At 42.7% G+C, this 16,975-nt stretch overlaps 1 non-coding gene across 1 annotated transcript; it reads left to right on the top strand.

The window, feature by feature from the left end:
• The first annotated feature begins 14,669 nt into the window (after nucleotides 1–14,669).
• LOC118967318 (small nucleolar RNA U3) lies at nucleotides 14,670–14,874 on the top strand. Its single transcript, XR_005054238.1, has one exon. It is a non-coding gene; the product is annotated as a small nucleolar RNA U3 (small nucleolar RNA).
• Nucleotides 14,875–16,975: the final 2,101 nt, after the last annotated feature.

The raw sequence follows: 16,975 nt of genomic DNA, 5'->3' as shown, positions 1-16,975 counted from the left end.
CACCGGCCATCTGTTCATTTTCTGTGTTTTGTGAATTTATTTTCAAATGTGAAGCATTTGATAGCAGTTGTCAGGCATTATCTTAAAAGCTACCATTTGGGTAAAAAAAACATGCTCTTAAAAATCCACAAGAACCACTCATAGATCAGTGATTCTCCAGGGTTTGGAATAAGGGGAGAGTCATATTTTGAAACAACATCTTCAAATATTATCATATAGTTTTATAACCAGAGAAGGGAAATACGATGTCGTGTTTCTATAATACAGACTTTAGGAAGGAAAACTTGACCAAATCTTGCTAGAAGGACTGTGTAGAAAATGGAGAAATTTCTCAATCAAGAATTACAGGCTTAGGGATGGGGAGCTTATTTGAATTTCTTGGCCATAGAGATTTTTATGTTTACCAAAAAAGAAACCGGTTTAAAAAAAAATGCCCGTGCAGGGGTGTGTCACCTTGATCTGATTCTCAGCGTGTTTGGTAAAGTCAGTGCAGCCATCTGGGAAGGAGTGTTGTGATGGTCAATCACGAGCAGAACATGTAGGGATCCATTTGTCCTCCATGCCTACAGCTCAATGGCTGAGTTGGGAGGCACTAGGGTGGGAAAAGACTCTCATTTCAAGTTGACTGGCCTCCAGCAGGAGCTTCTATTCTAAGTACAAGTGTTCTCAGGGATGAGTTTGGGGACGCAGAGGGTGAGGGATAAATTAGGCAGTTAATTCCCTAAATCACGACCCTAGGCAACCATCACTAAGCCCTCTTGCCCTGCATGACCATGCGAACCGAATAGCGACACCCTAGAACATCTGCCCATTTCATTGAAACAACTGCAGGAAACTCTACCTAGGTAGAATGAAGGGTTACCCTGGAGCTCAGTGGAGCAGTGAGACCCCAGAACGTTCAGCTCCCACCTGGGCCATGCACCAGCTGCATAGCCTTTGGAAGTCACCCAGTCACGTCCTCCCATCCTTAAGGTGGGAGGGGGCAACAATAATACTTCTCCCTAAGATTGTTGTGGAGATTGAATGAGACAGTGCCTGGCCGGAATATAGTATGTTTTGTATGTGTGTTACTATTATTTTCATTATGACTGAAGCCAGGCAGATAAGGCAAATGCATGAAGCATTCCAGGGATGAGAAAATGGGAATGTTGTGAGCCAAGAGCTCTTGTCTTAACTGAGCAGCCACTGTAGCATTCTTTCCAAGGGACAACCTGCAAGGATGTGGCCCAACAATGCCATATTTCCCCATATTTCAGTAAAAGGTGAAAATCTGGATTTTTGTAGGAAATGTCCTAATTTGCAAATATAAGCCACTAATTCTAATTTTTTGGAACTGTAGTCTGTGCCAGTAAAATATGTCCATTTGATATAATACGTCAGGCAGGCTAGAAACTTAAGACTTGTAATGTGCAAGATCAATGGGCGTATGTTTTAGCTCTTTTAAGAGAACTCTAAAGCTGTTTGAGAGATCATTTGCAGGACTTACTAACTGACATTAAGTCCCTACCCTAGGACTTTACAACAACAACTCAGTCCTCACAGCAATGCTATAAGGAAGGCACTGTAACTTCTGCCATTTTACAGTGAAGGAAACTTAAGCTCAGAGGTTAAGTAACTTGTTCAAGACAAAACAGCAGGTGGTAGAGCCAGATTTTGAATGCAAGCTGCCTTTAAAAATTTTGTTATGAATCACATAGAATTTTGTTAAAGCCCCCACAAAATGTTGGGATGGCCAGAGCTGTCACCAAAATGTGTATTTATATAAGTGCACATTGCTCAGTGATGTTGGAATTAGCAAGACCACAGGAAAATCCAAGCAATCAGGAAAGCTTGTCATGGACACAGTTGCTTGCATCCAGCAGAAGTCAGTACTTGGCCACTAAACCATATTTATAGTTGACAAGACACTACATTAAACGCATGGTAGTGACCAACCCTTATAGGGCACTTACCATATGCCAGTCACTATTCTAAACACTCTACAGATATTAATTTACTTGATCATTTTATAACCAGAGATGAGACTGATATTATTTCTATCATTCTCATTTTATGTGGAAACCGAGCCACAGAGAGATGAGCCATTTGTCCAAGTTCACACAGCCATGAACAGAGGCAGGAATTGAATCCAGGTAGCCCAGTTCCTGAGTCTATGCCATTAACTACTATGTTTTGTTCATAAGTCGATGGATAATGTCAATTACTTGTGATTATATCCACTGCAAGAATTCCCATGAGCAAGAAAGAACACAACAAAGGGAGAGATTTTGAATTATGTTGCAGACAGAACTGAACATTTTGGGGGAAATGCAGTTTGTTTTATAACGATGACAATAGCTAGCTTTTATCGAGTTATTACTAGGTTCCTACCAGTGTTAAGTTAATGGGAGCCTCATATAAACTGTAGGAGTTGGATGTTATTATTAAGCTCATTTTACAAGTGAGAAAGCTGAGTTTCAGAGATGTTAGGTAATTTGAATAGTTACCCAGTTGGTAAGTGGTCAAGTGAGGGTAGAGGGCAGGTCTATTGGACCCTACAACCTGTGTGTTTAAGTCCCACATTAAAATGTTCAGGAGCTTGTTTCTTCCAGAACAGCTTCTGCTAAGGGAGATGGAATAAATGGGATCGGGCACTAATTGCTAATCAAACATGGAGTAACTTCCAGGAGGGTTCCAGAGAAAAGCCCACATGGCTGGTTGATGCCTGCTGGGTCAATGTTTAGGTAAGAACCTCACTACGGTGTCACTCTGACATCCCACATGCCCCAGCTCTTGATGCCCTGCACTCTGAAAAAGAGAACGATGCACCTTTGCCTTCCCTCCGGCTAAATGTGAAGAGTCTCCTTGTGCTGTTTTCCCTCCTGGAACCCAACACCTGCGTGGGTACTGAACTTATATGTTGGACCCTCGTAAGTTTACAAGTGGAAAAATCCACTCAAACTGGAGTGATTAAAAGAAAAAAACACTTCATTTGTTTAAGTAACTAAAAGAGTTTATGGTTGTCTGGCTTCAGGTACAAATGGATCCAGGGACTCAGACAATATCAGAAAGCTGTCCCTCTCTACCTTCATCTAATTTTCTCCAGCACTTCATTTTCAACCACTGTCTTTAGAGCTTAGCAATACCAGTAAAAGGAGAATTTATTTTTTCAATAATCCCAATAAAAGTTATGAGACTGAGTTTCACTGGCTTGACTTGAATATCCATCTCTAACTGAATTATCTTAGCCAGGGAGATGAATATCAGATTTCCCAAGCCAGGGCCACATGCTCACTCCTGAAGTAATGTGGAGATAAGAGACAGTCCCCCTGAGTCGCATGGGGGATGGGTAGTTTCCCAGAGGACAACGGGGATGTAATTAAAAAGTGAAAGGGGAATGGGCTCTGGGAGGTACTAACATCAGGAGTCCTCTAAAAGCTCAGACTGTAGAGTCATATTCTTCTGGATGCCAAGATTATAAGCACAGGTCCACCACAGTCCCTAGAGGGTTTACCCACTCACTCTTCATCGAAGGATCTCAAGACCTCTGAAGCTTATGAGAAGGCAGTAAACTCCTTTGCTAGCATAGGTAGTGGGTGTTTCCCTTCTGGAAGGAGCGCACCAACATTCTTTGGGATACTATCCATCCCTCATTCTCAGTTACTATGGTTGAGATCAGGCTAAGCCACCCACGACTTCAAGCATGAGGCTGTGACCTAAGCCCATCTTACGTCTCTGGCCATATGACCTGTTCTGAGATGACTGGGTGATTTGATCCTTACCAGAGTCATCATGTCCTGGGCATTAAAAAAAAAAAAAAAACGATTGGGGGAAAAAGCTATTTTCCAACCAGGCTTTATGGTGAGAGGATAGGCTGTTGGCCAGGAGGTGCTAGAAGCCATCTTGCTACTGCAAGGGTAGAGCTGGCTTAAAAATGATGCAACATTAGAGAAATCCAGGGCTGAGAGATGGACTTCGAGCCCCTGGACCCAGATACACCCCTGTTTGAGCCACTTAATCACCATCAATTTTTTTTTCTTGAATTAAACAAATTTCAAGTGGATTTTCAGTCACTTGCAGCTAATGCACCTATCAGCTACTGCCTGGATTCAAATACCAGGACTGCCGTTTTTACAAACTGTTATTTTGGGTCCTCTGATCTTTAGTTGCCTTCTCTACAGAGTGGAGAGATCTCCCTTGCAGGGCCTCCAGGATAATAATTGAGGTTATAGCTGATTAATACTGAGCACAGTTCTGGGAACGCTATGTGTGCACTATACATGTAAGTTTTATTGGCTTTGGGAGAACTGGAAAAGCCAGAGCAAGTGGGATGAAAATCAAACTTAAACGTCTGTCAGAGCCAAGAAAATATTTGTTGTGGATGAGCTGGCTGGACATAGATAATAGGGAGCGTTGGGAATAACTGGAGGCAAATGCTCAGTTCAAAACTACTCAAACTTTAAAATTTAGGATCTTGGGGACAAACAAAATAAGGCTGAGGGCTGCTAGTTTACAATCCCTGAGAAGCTATTAAAATGTGAATGTTTCAGAGGAGAGCACGGCTGTGAGCCAGGAGGAGGCACAGTTGCCAGATTCTAGGTATCCCCATAAATTAAGATTCTGAGGAAAGGAAGATTCATGATGTCTCCCACCTCGATCCACACTGCTTCTCCCAAAGCGAGGGAGTAGAGGGCCTTTGCATCCAGGCTCTCCTTAACTTCAAAACTGAACATGACCACTCTTTATTTTTAACCTTCTCTTCCCCTAGTCTATGCCTTCAAGCAGCTTTTCTGGGGAGGGAGTGTTTGCGCCCACACTGGCAGATCTGAGTTCCTGGCCACGCGCCGGCTGCAATGGGGCTGTTGCCATGCCCACCCACCCCAGCAGCCTGGAATCCAGCCTTCGGAGGGGCTCCCTGGAGAGCAGCATGAACTATGAGAAGAATGGAACTCAAGTCCAAAAGTGACCTGGATGAGAGGAAGATGCCCTCCACACTTGCTCATCCTCTGGAACAGAGTGTGCCTTATGTCTGGTTGGAGCATCTGCCACACGAAAGGGCTTGGGGCAGGAGCTGGGGCTTACAGTTGTCATCACAAAATAGTGATGCTTCCATGTGCTAGCACTTGTCCTGTATTATACTTGTATGACAACCACTATACAGAGAAGGAAGCCAGAGAGGTTCACAAACTTGCCTAGAGTCACAAAGCTAATGTGGCGAGCCAGAATTTGAACCTCAGTGGATATAAATCTAGTGGTCTAACTTCATCACCATATTATAATGCCTACCAGAAGAGAGAATGCATGGGTGAACTGACACGAATGTTCTGAGCCACTTGACAACTGTTCTTATTTTTGCTAATTTGCTAAAGAATCATCTGATACATACATTGATTTATTCTCAATATGACTAGTTGGTGGTCTTAACAAATTCTTTAACACCCCCCAGCAAGAGGTAGGAACTAATTCCCCTGCCCTTGAATATGTTGGCTTCTAACAAATAGAATGTGGCAGAAGTGGTGCCCTGTGATTTCCAAGGCTAGATTAGAAAAAAGTGTACAGCGTCCACCTGGCTGCGTGTCCTGGGATGCTCACTCTGGGGACGCAGCTGCCCTGTTGTGACGAGGCCCAGATCACACAGAGATCCCCTGGAGGTGCTCCTTCTGAGAGCCTCTGTGGAGGTCCCAGCCCACGAGCAGCATCAATGTGCGAGTGAAGAAGCCTTTGAGAAGCACCAGGCCCAGGTCACCATCTAACTGCAACCAGGAAAGGACTGTAAACGAGAACCCCATAGCTAATCCTAGTCCATTCCCAGGACCAGGAGAGATCATAATAAATGATTGTCATTAGGAACAGTCAAGGTGAATTAGTTCCCGTTAAAAAAAAAAAAGAGCAATCCTTGGGCCCTGGCACAAAAGTAAAATAGAAATGAGCTGTTTGACTTGTATGATCTGACTCCAAACTGAATGGATTCCAATTCTACAAATTTTCTCCAGGCAGTTCTCCACCTGCATCTCTAACAGGGCTTTTAAGTTTGAATAATTGGGACGATGGTGCTGGTAATTCCCGCTACTGCTTCTTGAAGGCTTTGTATGTGCAACACACAGGGCTATGGGTTCTGTCTACAGTCTTCCATTTTTTTTTTCTTTTCTCAAAACACCCCCATGGTGTTGTCATTGTTTCAGGTTTGGAACAGAGCTCAAGGAGTTTAACTGTCTGGAGGCCCACAGCTAGGATGCAGCAAGACTGGGCAGTCACTGATGCACTGATTCAACAGGTACTTACTGAGCTCCAACACTGTACCACACTCTGGGCCAGCCCTGGAGACATTGCGAAGGCAGATGCAGTTCTGGCTCCCAGACCCCAGTGCAGCTGGCAGGTGGTAAGAAAACCAAGCAGCAAGCGAGTCAGTGAGTGAGAGTGCTGCTGAGTGTGGCCATCGCTGTGGGAAACAGTGATAGCACTGGTAGTAATCAAGGCACTGCATTTGGGCCCATCTGAAGAAGGAGCCTTTGACGGACATGACCCAGGGTCTATGCCATGTGATCTAGAGAAAAAAACATCCCAGCTGGAAAGATACAGAGAGGAGAGCCAGGGGAAGGGCAAGGACTGAGAGCATTCAAGAAGCCAAGCCTTGATGTGAACAAGAAAAACAGAATATGAGATGCGGGCAAAGAGGGAGGTAAGGCAGGTAAAGGCTGTGGGTCTCTCTGAAGAAAAATGGGAAAAGCCGAAGTTGTTTGTAAGTAGGGTAGTGACATGAACTGTTTCACTTTTAAAAAGGGTCATTTCTGGCTGTTGCATGGACCAACCCAAGAGGGAGACTAAGGAGCAGATAGCTGAACTGGACAACCCCGAATGGAACCGAATGTCAAGCCCCCAGGATCCAGGAGTCTACCTGCGGTGGCCACGTCCCTACGCCAGGAGGTTGACCAGACAGTATGCAGAACAGCCCAAATGACAAGGCTCTGAATTCAGGAAGAGAGAGTGGGCAGGAGACATGGAAAGTGCAGGGCAGCCACAGTGGTTTCCATTAATTAAAAAACAAAGAAGAAAATTAAATGAAATGAATACCTGACTCAAGGAGTTAGAAAAGGAAATAAGAGCACAACGTACAATCCTATGTGAGCAGACTGGAAAACCTTCATGAAGTGGATGCTTTTCTGGAAAATACTTAACGAAAATTCAAAGTATAAAAAATCTTAAATAAACTAGCATAGTGATTTAGAGTGCAGGCTCTGCCTTCCAATGGATGTGGATTCAAATCTAGTGTCCACCGTTTACTAGCTGTGTGACCTTGGGCAACTCTCAAATTCTTCACTTTTAAAATGAGTATAAAAAGAGGCCTGCCTAGAAAGAAACAGAATGAGAAGTGTGCACAATGTAGATGAAGAAATAGCAAATGCTAATCATGGGAATTTAAAACAAAATCAGATGAATGAAATTAAAGAATGATTATTTAATAATGTAGGTTCTAAATAAATCTATGGTTTTGGTGCACTTCCAATGACACTCATACAACTCATATTTGTTATATTTGTTTTCCTTTGGTGGGAGAGGAGAGAATTTGACAAAATAAAATTCAACTAAAAGAATGAATGTGCAAAATAGCCAAGAACCACTTGAAAGTGAAGAGTAATTAGGGGACACGCTAGATACAGATATTAAAGTGAGTTATAAAGTTTCAAAGATTAAATTAACATAGGATAGACATATTGAAACATAGACCAATGGGAGAGAACAGTAGCTCTGAGACTCTGTCAGGTTCCCTACTTTATTAGATAATAAAAGTGGCCATATAAGATTATGGAGAAAAAAGAACTACTCAGTAAATGTTGCTGGGACAATTGATGAATATTTGGGGGGATAAATAAAGCAAAATTAAATCTCATTTCATACTATACATCAGAGTAAATCCCAGATTGATTAAAGAGTATAAAGTAATTGAAAAGTTAATTAAAACTAATAAACAATCTAGACAAAGTTCTGGGGAGGAAGGCAGCTTGATCACAAGTATTTAATATTTATCTGCTCATCCTTTCTCTCAGATTCCCCTATTTAAAAATATATATATACTTAAAGAACTTACATGCCTCAACACCCAAAAAGCAAATAACCCGATTAACAAATGGGCAGAGGATATGAAGAGACAGTTCTCCAAAGAAGAAATTCAGATGGCCAACAGACACATGAAAAGATGCTTCACATCACTAATCATCAGGAAAATGCAAATTAAAACCACAATGAGATATCACCTCACACCAGTAAGGATGGCCAGCATCCAAAAGACAAACAACAACAAATGCTGGCGAAGATGCGTAGAAAGGGGAACGCTCCTACACTGCTGTGGGAATGTAAGCTAGTTCAACCATTGTAGAAAGCAATATGGAGGTTCCTCAAAAAACTAAAAATAGAAATATCATTTGACTCAGGAATCCCACTCCTTGGAATTTACCCAAAGAATACAATTTCTCAGATTCAAAAAGACATATGCACCCCTATGTTTATCACTGTACTTTTTACAATAGCCAAGATATGGAAGCAACCTGTGTCCATCAGTAGATGAATGGATAAAGAAGATGTGGTACGTATATACAGTGGAATACTATTCAGCCATAAGAAAGAAACAAACCCTACCATTTGCAACAACATGGATGGAGCTAGAGGGTATTATGCTCAGGGAAATAAGCCAGGTGGAGAAAGACAAGTACCAAATGATTTCCCTCATTTGTAGAGTATAACAACAAAGCAAAAGTGAAGGAACAAAATAGCAGCAGACTCAGAGACTCCAAGAAGGAACTAGTAGTTACCAAAGGGGAGGGGTGTGGGAGGGTGGGTGGGGAGGGAGGGAGAAGGGGACTGAGGGGTATTATGTTTAGTACACATGGTGTAGGGGATCATGAGGAGAACAGTGTATCACAGAAAAGGGACATAGTGGATCTGTGGCATCTTGCTGCTCTGATGGACAGTGACTGCATTGGGGTATGGGTGGGGACTTGTTAATATGGGTAAATGTAGTAACCACATTGTTTTTTCATGTGAAACCTTCATAAGAGTGTATTTCAATCATACCTTAATAAAAAATTTTAAAAAGTATATATATATACTATATATATATATACACACATATTCATGCATACACTATATTTATATATATGCATTATAATTTTTTAAAATTTTGTAAAGACTTGATGCATATATAATTTTTTAAAATTTTGTAAAGACGGGTAAAGCTGTATCTATGCTGGCAATTATGGAAGGCTGCCATCCATATATTTGAAGCTTTGAAATATTTATACTCAATATGATATGAATGAAAATTCAAAAGTGGATCTTTGGTGGGTATTCAGGGTCAATAAAAATGAAACACATCTTTAATCAAGGAAAGGAAGAGAGACAAGTCACCACTAAAAATAAGAGAATTCAGATTTATAGTTAAGGAAAATAAATTTAAAGTGTAAAAAATGAGTATGCATAACTTCATACTGATTAGAAAATTAGAAAATTTTGACTAAATAGGTTATACTATAGGAAAACATATAGGGCCACAAAACTGATTCCAAAAGAAGAATGAATGGATCTGAGTAAGATACAAAACCATAAGGAAAACTGAAAAATTAGTCCAAGAATGACAGTGGGCACAAGTGGTTCCTGGATGACATCATAGTTTGGACAAACTGATGGGAGTTGGCAGAATCTGTACATCCACATCTCTGTTTTGTTCTAAACCAGGGATCTCCCTGGAGGCAGGCAGATGACTTAGTGACAGAGAGGGCTGCGGACTGCAGTAAACTGAGGCAGGTACATCTCGTTGAGAGAGGCAGATGTTGCTTTCCAACTAAATGCTGGCAGGTTACGGTAAAGGAAGGCCAGACTACTCTGAAAAAAGACATGCATTCATTCATTTATTCAACAAGTATTTTGTCAAGTACCTACTGTATGTTGTGTACTGTGTTAAGTATGGGGAGAGCATAGTGAATAAAACAGAAAAATTCCCTGCCTCAATGGAACTTTATGTTCTAAGACGGTAAAAATAAACAGTGGGAAGAACTCAGGGTCTTCTGCTCAATTTCAATGTTATGAACTTTATTTTTGTAATCAGGACTTAATTGTGGTCATTCAAAAGCCCAACCTCCACAGTGGGAGAGGGAAGAGGCTGGGTATCTCTCTCTGCTTCCCTCCTCCTCCTGTTGCTGCCTCCTCTGAGGCTACTGAGAGGGAAGGGATGGTTGGGGAGAAGGTAAGAGGGAAAGGTCTTCTTACTTTGATGGTTCTCTTATAGCTGCTGATGTTCTCTGCATTGCTGGCACCCAAATGCTGCTCTCTCCTGTGGATGGTCCCATGGAGAGAGTCCGAGCTCAGTTGCTCTCCTCAGTAACCATGGAGTACTCAGTGCCCTGAGTCTGCAATCCTGGGAGCGCAGGTGACGCTCCTGATGCCCTCTCTCCTCACCCGGTAGTGGTGAGCTGCTCCAGCCAGCCTCTGGCCCTTGCAGTTCCAGGCTGGAACCAGGCACCATTCGCTATGCTCCTGTGTTCACAGGTGCTCCAAACACCATTCAACACTGTCGGAGACTCCTAAGTGCTCCCCCCTGGGCTCTGCAGCTGCTCACCTTTACTCCAGGTGCCAGCCTAGCACCTCTACAGCTCAGCAAGCACCTGCCTGGGAGTGAGGTGTCAGGCTCCTAACCCCTCCTATGAACTTATTGGACTTGGCTCCATGGGGAAATCACCCCCTCCTCCACCAAGGGGATGGGGCAAAAAGAGCCAAAGCACCTCCCTCCCTCATCCCCTTGACTCATATGTCCCTCCCCTCACTGACCCCTGGTCTTCAGTCCATATGGTCTGGAAGGGAGTCACCGGAAGGAGGACTGTAGGACCTGTGTGGCCATCTCTCCATGAGCCTGGGGAGTCACCTGGCAGGAATCTGGCTCTGGTTGTGGGAATGTTTCATGCTTGTTGTTTTCAGTCTTGGACTTTGGCCAATACTCCAAGACAACAGGAAAAGCCCTACACCACATCCTGTTCCACTGATTTTAGGAAAGTTTCCAAAGGGGTTTTAGGCTTCTTAGTTGTCTATTGAGGTGTTTATCTTATCTCTCAATAAAAACACGTTTTGAATCTCTAACTGCCTTTTGGGCCATTTTGCTTCCTGGTGCAGAAGTCTCATGGAAAGGGCTTAACCACATAATAGTCAGCTGTTTGTTGTTCTGAAGGTGACAGATTAAAACTAATCTCATTAAGAGAGCTGACTCCTCTGCATCACTGTTTTCATTTATAGCTGCAGCTGACATTTATTGAGCACCTCACATGTGCCAAGCACTGTGTTGAGCTCTTAGGTGTATTATAATATGTAATCTTTGTTATACGGTAGGGAGTGCTATTGACCAAAGAGATAGGTCCTATTATTTTCTCTGTGAAGAAGGAATGGCACAGAGGGTTAAGTAATTTTCTCAAGGTCACACAGCAAGTGATGTAATCAGGACTTGAATCCAGATTTCACTGACTCTAAATCCCATACTCACTAATACTTTCTGCTGTGCACAGTGTTTTTGCTTCTGTAGATTAAAGTGTCTGCCTCCACAATCTGTTCTGGGTTATAGAAGACAAAGGCTCTTTCTCTGAGTTCTCCTGGCAAAATGTGTCTAGGACAATGTTTGGGAGTCTCTACTCTGAATCTCATTTCCTTAGTCAGGTTTTGGAGAAAGGCCACTGCCCCCACCCCTCCCACATACCTTGACCCAGCAGGTGGAGAAAGGGGCAATTGCCCTGGGGAAACTTGGAGCCAAAGGGGTCTGCTGTATTCTTGTCATCTTCTGGGGCTCTGCTGAATTTCTATTCCACAGAGCAGAGCCAGGGATCTGATGTACCAAGAAAGAGGGAGGGAGGAAAAAGCAAAAGAGAAAGAAAAACTCAAATCTGATCACATCACTCCCTGCTAAAAGCTCTCCACATGCCCCACCACCCTCAGAAAAAAGTCGTAGTCCTTAACAACTCTTGTCCAAGATGCTAGTATCTCTAGCCTGAGTGAATGCATCAGCCTCCTAATTCACGTCCAGGCTTCACTTGTGCCCCCAAAGGTGCTGTCTATTCAGTGGCTAGAGTGAAATTTCCAAAATATAGATCAGATCATGTTACTCCCCTGCTTAAAACCATGCAATGGCTTTACATTGTTGAAGAATATCCAGACTGTCAGATGAATGAATAAAGAAGATATGGTACATATACACAATGGAATACTATTCAGCCATAAGAAAGAAACAAATCCTACCATTTGCAACAGCATGGATGGAGCTGGAGGGTATTATGCTCAGTGAAATAGGTCAGGCAGAGAAAGACAAATACCAAATGATTTACCTCATTTGTGAAGTATAACAAAGAAACAAAACTGAAGGAACAAAATCGCAGCAGACTCACAGACTCCAAGAAGGGACTAGTGGTTACCAAAGTGGAGGGGTGGGGGAGGGTGGGTGGGGAGGGAGGGAGAAGGTGATTCAAAAGTATCATGATTAGTACACATGGTGTGTGTGGGGTCATGGGGAAGACGGGACAGTGTAGCACAGAGAAGACAAGTAGGGACTCTGTGGCATCTTACTACACTGATGGACAGTGACTGCAATGGGGTATGGGAGTGTAGTAATCACATTATTTTTCTTGGGAAACCTTCATAAGAGTGTATAAGGTATCAGTGATACCTTAATAAAAAAAGATAAATGCCAGCACCTTATAAATCTTTGAAGAAAGATTAAATTTTATTCAGGAAAAAAAAAAAAGAATATCCAAACTGTTAACCTTGGCCCCTGATCTATATAATCTGACCCCAGCCCACCTTACTGACCTCATTTGCTATGATTTTTCCTCTTGTTCATGAAAGTCCCACCCCACTGTGCTTTCTGTCTTTCAACAAGCCATGTGCATTCTCACTTCTGGGCTTCTGCACTGGTGGAACTTCTGCTGGGGACCCTCTCTCTAGATCCTCTTCGGGCCGACTCCTCTCTCTTCAAAGCCACCTCCTCAGAATGCCGTCCCTCGCCACACCATCAGAGACTGTCCTTTGACTGCCAGCAGCAGTCAGATCCTATCACATTACTGGATTTTATTCTCCTCACAGCAGTTGTCACTCCCTGTATTTTTTGTTTGTTTGGCTGTTCACTGGCTGTCTCCCTCACCTCGAATGTAAGTGCCTCATGGGCTGGGAGTCTGTGTTGCTCACTGCTGTGTCCTCAGGACCTACATCAGGGCACGGCAAACAAGTGGGTCTCAACAGATATTGACTGAATGATCTAAGAAGGCTGAAAAACCTGCGTGATCTGGCATCTACATATCTGTAGTGCATAGTGAACATCTGTTAGTTTTTCCTTCTCATTATCCAGTCTTCCTTCTTCAGACAACAGCGCCCTCATTTTCCTCCAAAGAATCACTCTCATACACATGGATTAAGGTGAGGCTGACCTTTCCCCTCTGTGTCCAGGGACAGAAAAATAGTCAGAACTACAGCCAGTGAATCCCATTTCCTGGCCACCATGGCTGATTCAGGTCGGTATGAACAAAATGGGTCAAAGAGAAAGCAGCCTCAAGACATTTCCTGTAACTGTTGATGGAGAAATGTCCTCTTCTAGGTTTACTCAGCTGGTAGGATGCAAGCTAGTTCTTGGTACTTAAGGAGTAAGGCCGGTTGAGAGCAGAGCCAGTGCAGAGGGAGACAGGGATGAGATGGAGAAGCACATCCCAGATCCAGGCACTCAAGAGCATGTCGACCTTTACCCTTTCAAGTCAGAGGCACTGAATGAGATTGCTTTTGTTTTGAATGCTTTGAGTTGGGTTTCTGTCAACTGTGACTAGAGGCTTCATGACCAAAAACAACCTCTCTAATTTCACTTCTCTTTGTATAAATTGGGATTTATGTTCATCTGAAACTTGAGAAAGGGTGAAATAAGTTAATTTTTGTCCTGTAAGAAGAATTTTAGAGATAAGCAGTTCTGGCCTGGGATGGTGGTTCAGTAATGCTATTAGAGACCCATACTTCTTCAATTTTATTTTACTTAGACATGTGCTTATCACCTTATGGTAACAAGAAGGCTGATCAACCTCCAGTGCTGAGTTCTAGTTCCAGGCAGGAACAATTGTTTTTAAGTGTACAATTTAGTGGCATTAATTGCAATGTTATGTGACCACCATCACTATCTATTTCTAAAACTTTCATCACACCAAACCACTCCTTAACTTTAAGCAGTAAATCCCCATTCTCCCTCCCCTTCTAATCCCTGATAATCTCTAACCTTTCTTTTGCTATGCATTTGCCTATTCCAGGTGCCTCATATAAGAGGAATCACACAATGTTGTCATTCTGTGTCTCGTTTATTTCACTCAGCATAATGTCTTCAAGGTTCACCCATGTTGTAGCATGTATGAGAATTTCCTTCCTTTTTAAGTCTGAATAATATTCCATTGTATGCATATGACACATATTTATCCATTCATCTGTTGATGGACACCTGAGTTGTTCCTGCCTTTGGCTATTGTCCACAAAACAACTTTCCATTACATGTATTGGTTAGGATTTGTCACAGGGCCACCTTTCCCTTCAAGAAAGACTGAAAAAAATGTAATTTTCTTTCAACTAGACAAAGGGCATTCCTAACCACAACTAGAGTTTTATTAGTTAAAAGAAAATGAAGAAGAAGAAGAAAGGAAAAGACTATACTTTCAGCATGTCTCTGTAGTTGGTTCCTGGAGAAGTTTCTCTGAAGGTGCAGAGCCCCTGAAACCATGAGGAGGAGGCGCAGCTTCTCTCCCGAGTATGAAGCTGCCCTTGATGATGCTTCTGCAGCTGTCATTTGCCATTGACGATCACTCTTCTCTTCCTTCGGGAGAGTGAGATGGGAGAATGCCGTCTGAGATTTCGAAAGAAAAAAAAAAGAAACGAAGAAAGGCTATTAGATTAGCAATTAGCAGTCTCTGCAGTAGCCCATGCTTTCACCAGAAAATGTCTTTCCATGAATAGAACACATCCACCTTTTCCCAAAGAAGACCATCAAGGACTCACTCACTCAGAGTGGGGTTTCCGGGTCTTGTGCTGTCCTCTTCAGCAGGTCTGGGTGTGTCTCCTCTTGGTCTAAACTAAAAGACAACTTACCCGCTACCAGCACATCCATTATTCAATAGTGCAGGTGGGAACCAGAAAACCACTCCTTTTAAAAACAGCTCATTTTAAATGCAGAGACTCAAAGTACACACAATATTCACAGGCCCATAAAAATTATCAAATCCAACTGGACAAGAATAACAAAACTTCTCTTTCTTGAGAATGGAAGAAGTTTCCTGGCTAGCAAAGAAGAACTACCATATTCATCGCTTTCCATCACCCTTCTATTTGACCTCTGGAAAATTCTCCTTTGTCCATCTCCCTCTCTGGACTCCCTCCCCTGGGACTGGGGAAGACAAACTTCTTATTGGGGCTCAAGGATCTTTTAAGAACTTACCTGTTTAGAGATTTAATTCACAGGTTGCTAAATATCAAGCTTGGAAATTACTTGGCAGTACAGTTCCTTCAAAGAGCTAATAGGCTTCAAATATTTTCTAGAAGAGCATTCATGGCTAACCATCTGATCTGTATGTACATAATATTCTAGCATGAAGAGTCTGCCACACTAACCCCACATTACATCCAGCTTTTCTAACCTTCTTTCACTCCTTCAAACTCATCATGCACCAGGCCCTTCAACATGCTAGTCCAGCCCCCTTGTAACACAGTTTCTCTTGCTCTTCACTCATCCTTAGGGTTTGGTTTAAAAGGAACTTTCTCCATGAAGCCTTCTTCCATGACCCTCAGTGATATTAATTGTCCGTGACCTGCACTTCCCCCAGCAGAGTGCTTACCAGTCCTCCTTATTGTCTAGGTAGAGTTCCCTGGAAGGAGAGCCTGAGGCTGGGATTCAAATGCACATAACTTCTAGGAGTGGTCTTTAAGAAAACCTGTACAGGAGTATGGGAAACATCATAAAGAAGGGCAGTGGTTCTCTATTTTTCATTTCTCAGTGGAGCAGTTTTAGCATCACCTGGGAACTTGCTAGAAATGAAAACTCCACCCCTAGAAACTCTGGGGGTGGAACCCAGTAATCTGTTGTTTAACCAGCCTTAAGTGATTCTAATGCACACTAAACTTTGAGAACCACAGGGTAAGGGGACAAAGTCACACAAGGATGTGGTCCCAGGTAAAGTCTAGCCTTGTCCTGATCCATGGAGGACTCTGGAGCATAAACTGCACCACAAAGTTATCCCTGCCTCTGGCAAGAGGGCTGCCTTTCATACCCCTGTATCAGCCACTCCTTGACTGCCGGTTGCCCCTGGGTGTGGGAGCTGGGAGTCCCTTGGATGCGGCAGCTACTATCAATAAGGGGCAGTTAAGGGCAGGCAGAGAAAGTGGGGAGATTGACACTTGGGGTACAGATGCACCTAGCCAGTAAGGAGGATCTCAGCATCTGTGGGGTGCCAGCAGCATTTTCTATAATTGTTCTTATTTGTTCAATTATTTATGTCCTGTTCATCAGACTGAATTCCAAGTGATCAAAAGCAATGTCTTTCTTGCTTATCATTGACTCACCAGTGCCTATTGCAGTATATGAAACAAAATTATTATTTATGCAATTAATTGATTAATCAAATACTAATTGAGTACCTGCTCTATCTTGGGCTCTGTTCCAGGGCCTTATAATTTAGATGTGAACAAGACAAAGCACCTGTCCTCATGGAATTATTTTGCTCTAGTTGGGGCGATGACAGCAAACACAAAAACATATACACATACATATGTACATCACATATGCACAGGATAATCAGATATTGGTAAATACTATGGAGAAAAGCAAAGCAGAGTGAGAGGACAGAGAAGTACAGGATGTTATTTTGGAGCAGTTAGAGAAGGATTTTCTGAGAAGGTGATATTTGAGCTGAGATATGAATGAAGTGAGGGATTAAACCATGAGAACATCTGGCAGCAG

This window comes from Manis javanica, chromosome 10 (genome assembly GCF_040802235.1).
Source record: "Manis javanica isolate MJ-LG chromosome 10, MJ_LKY, whole genome shotgun sequence".
NCBI lineage: Eukaryota > Metazoa > Chordata > Mammalia > Pholidota > Manidae > Manis > Manis javanica.
Note: the sequence above shows the minus strand (reverse complement) of the source record. Positions and strands in the feature narration are given on the sequence as shown.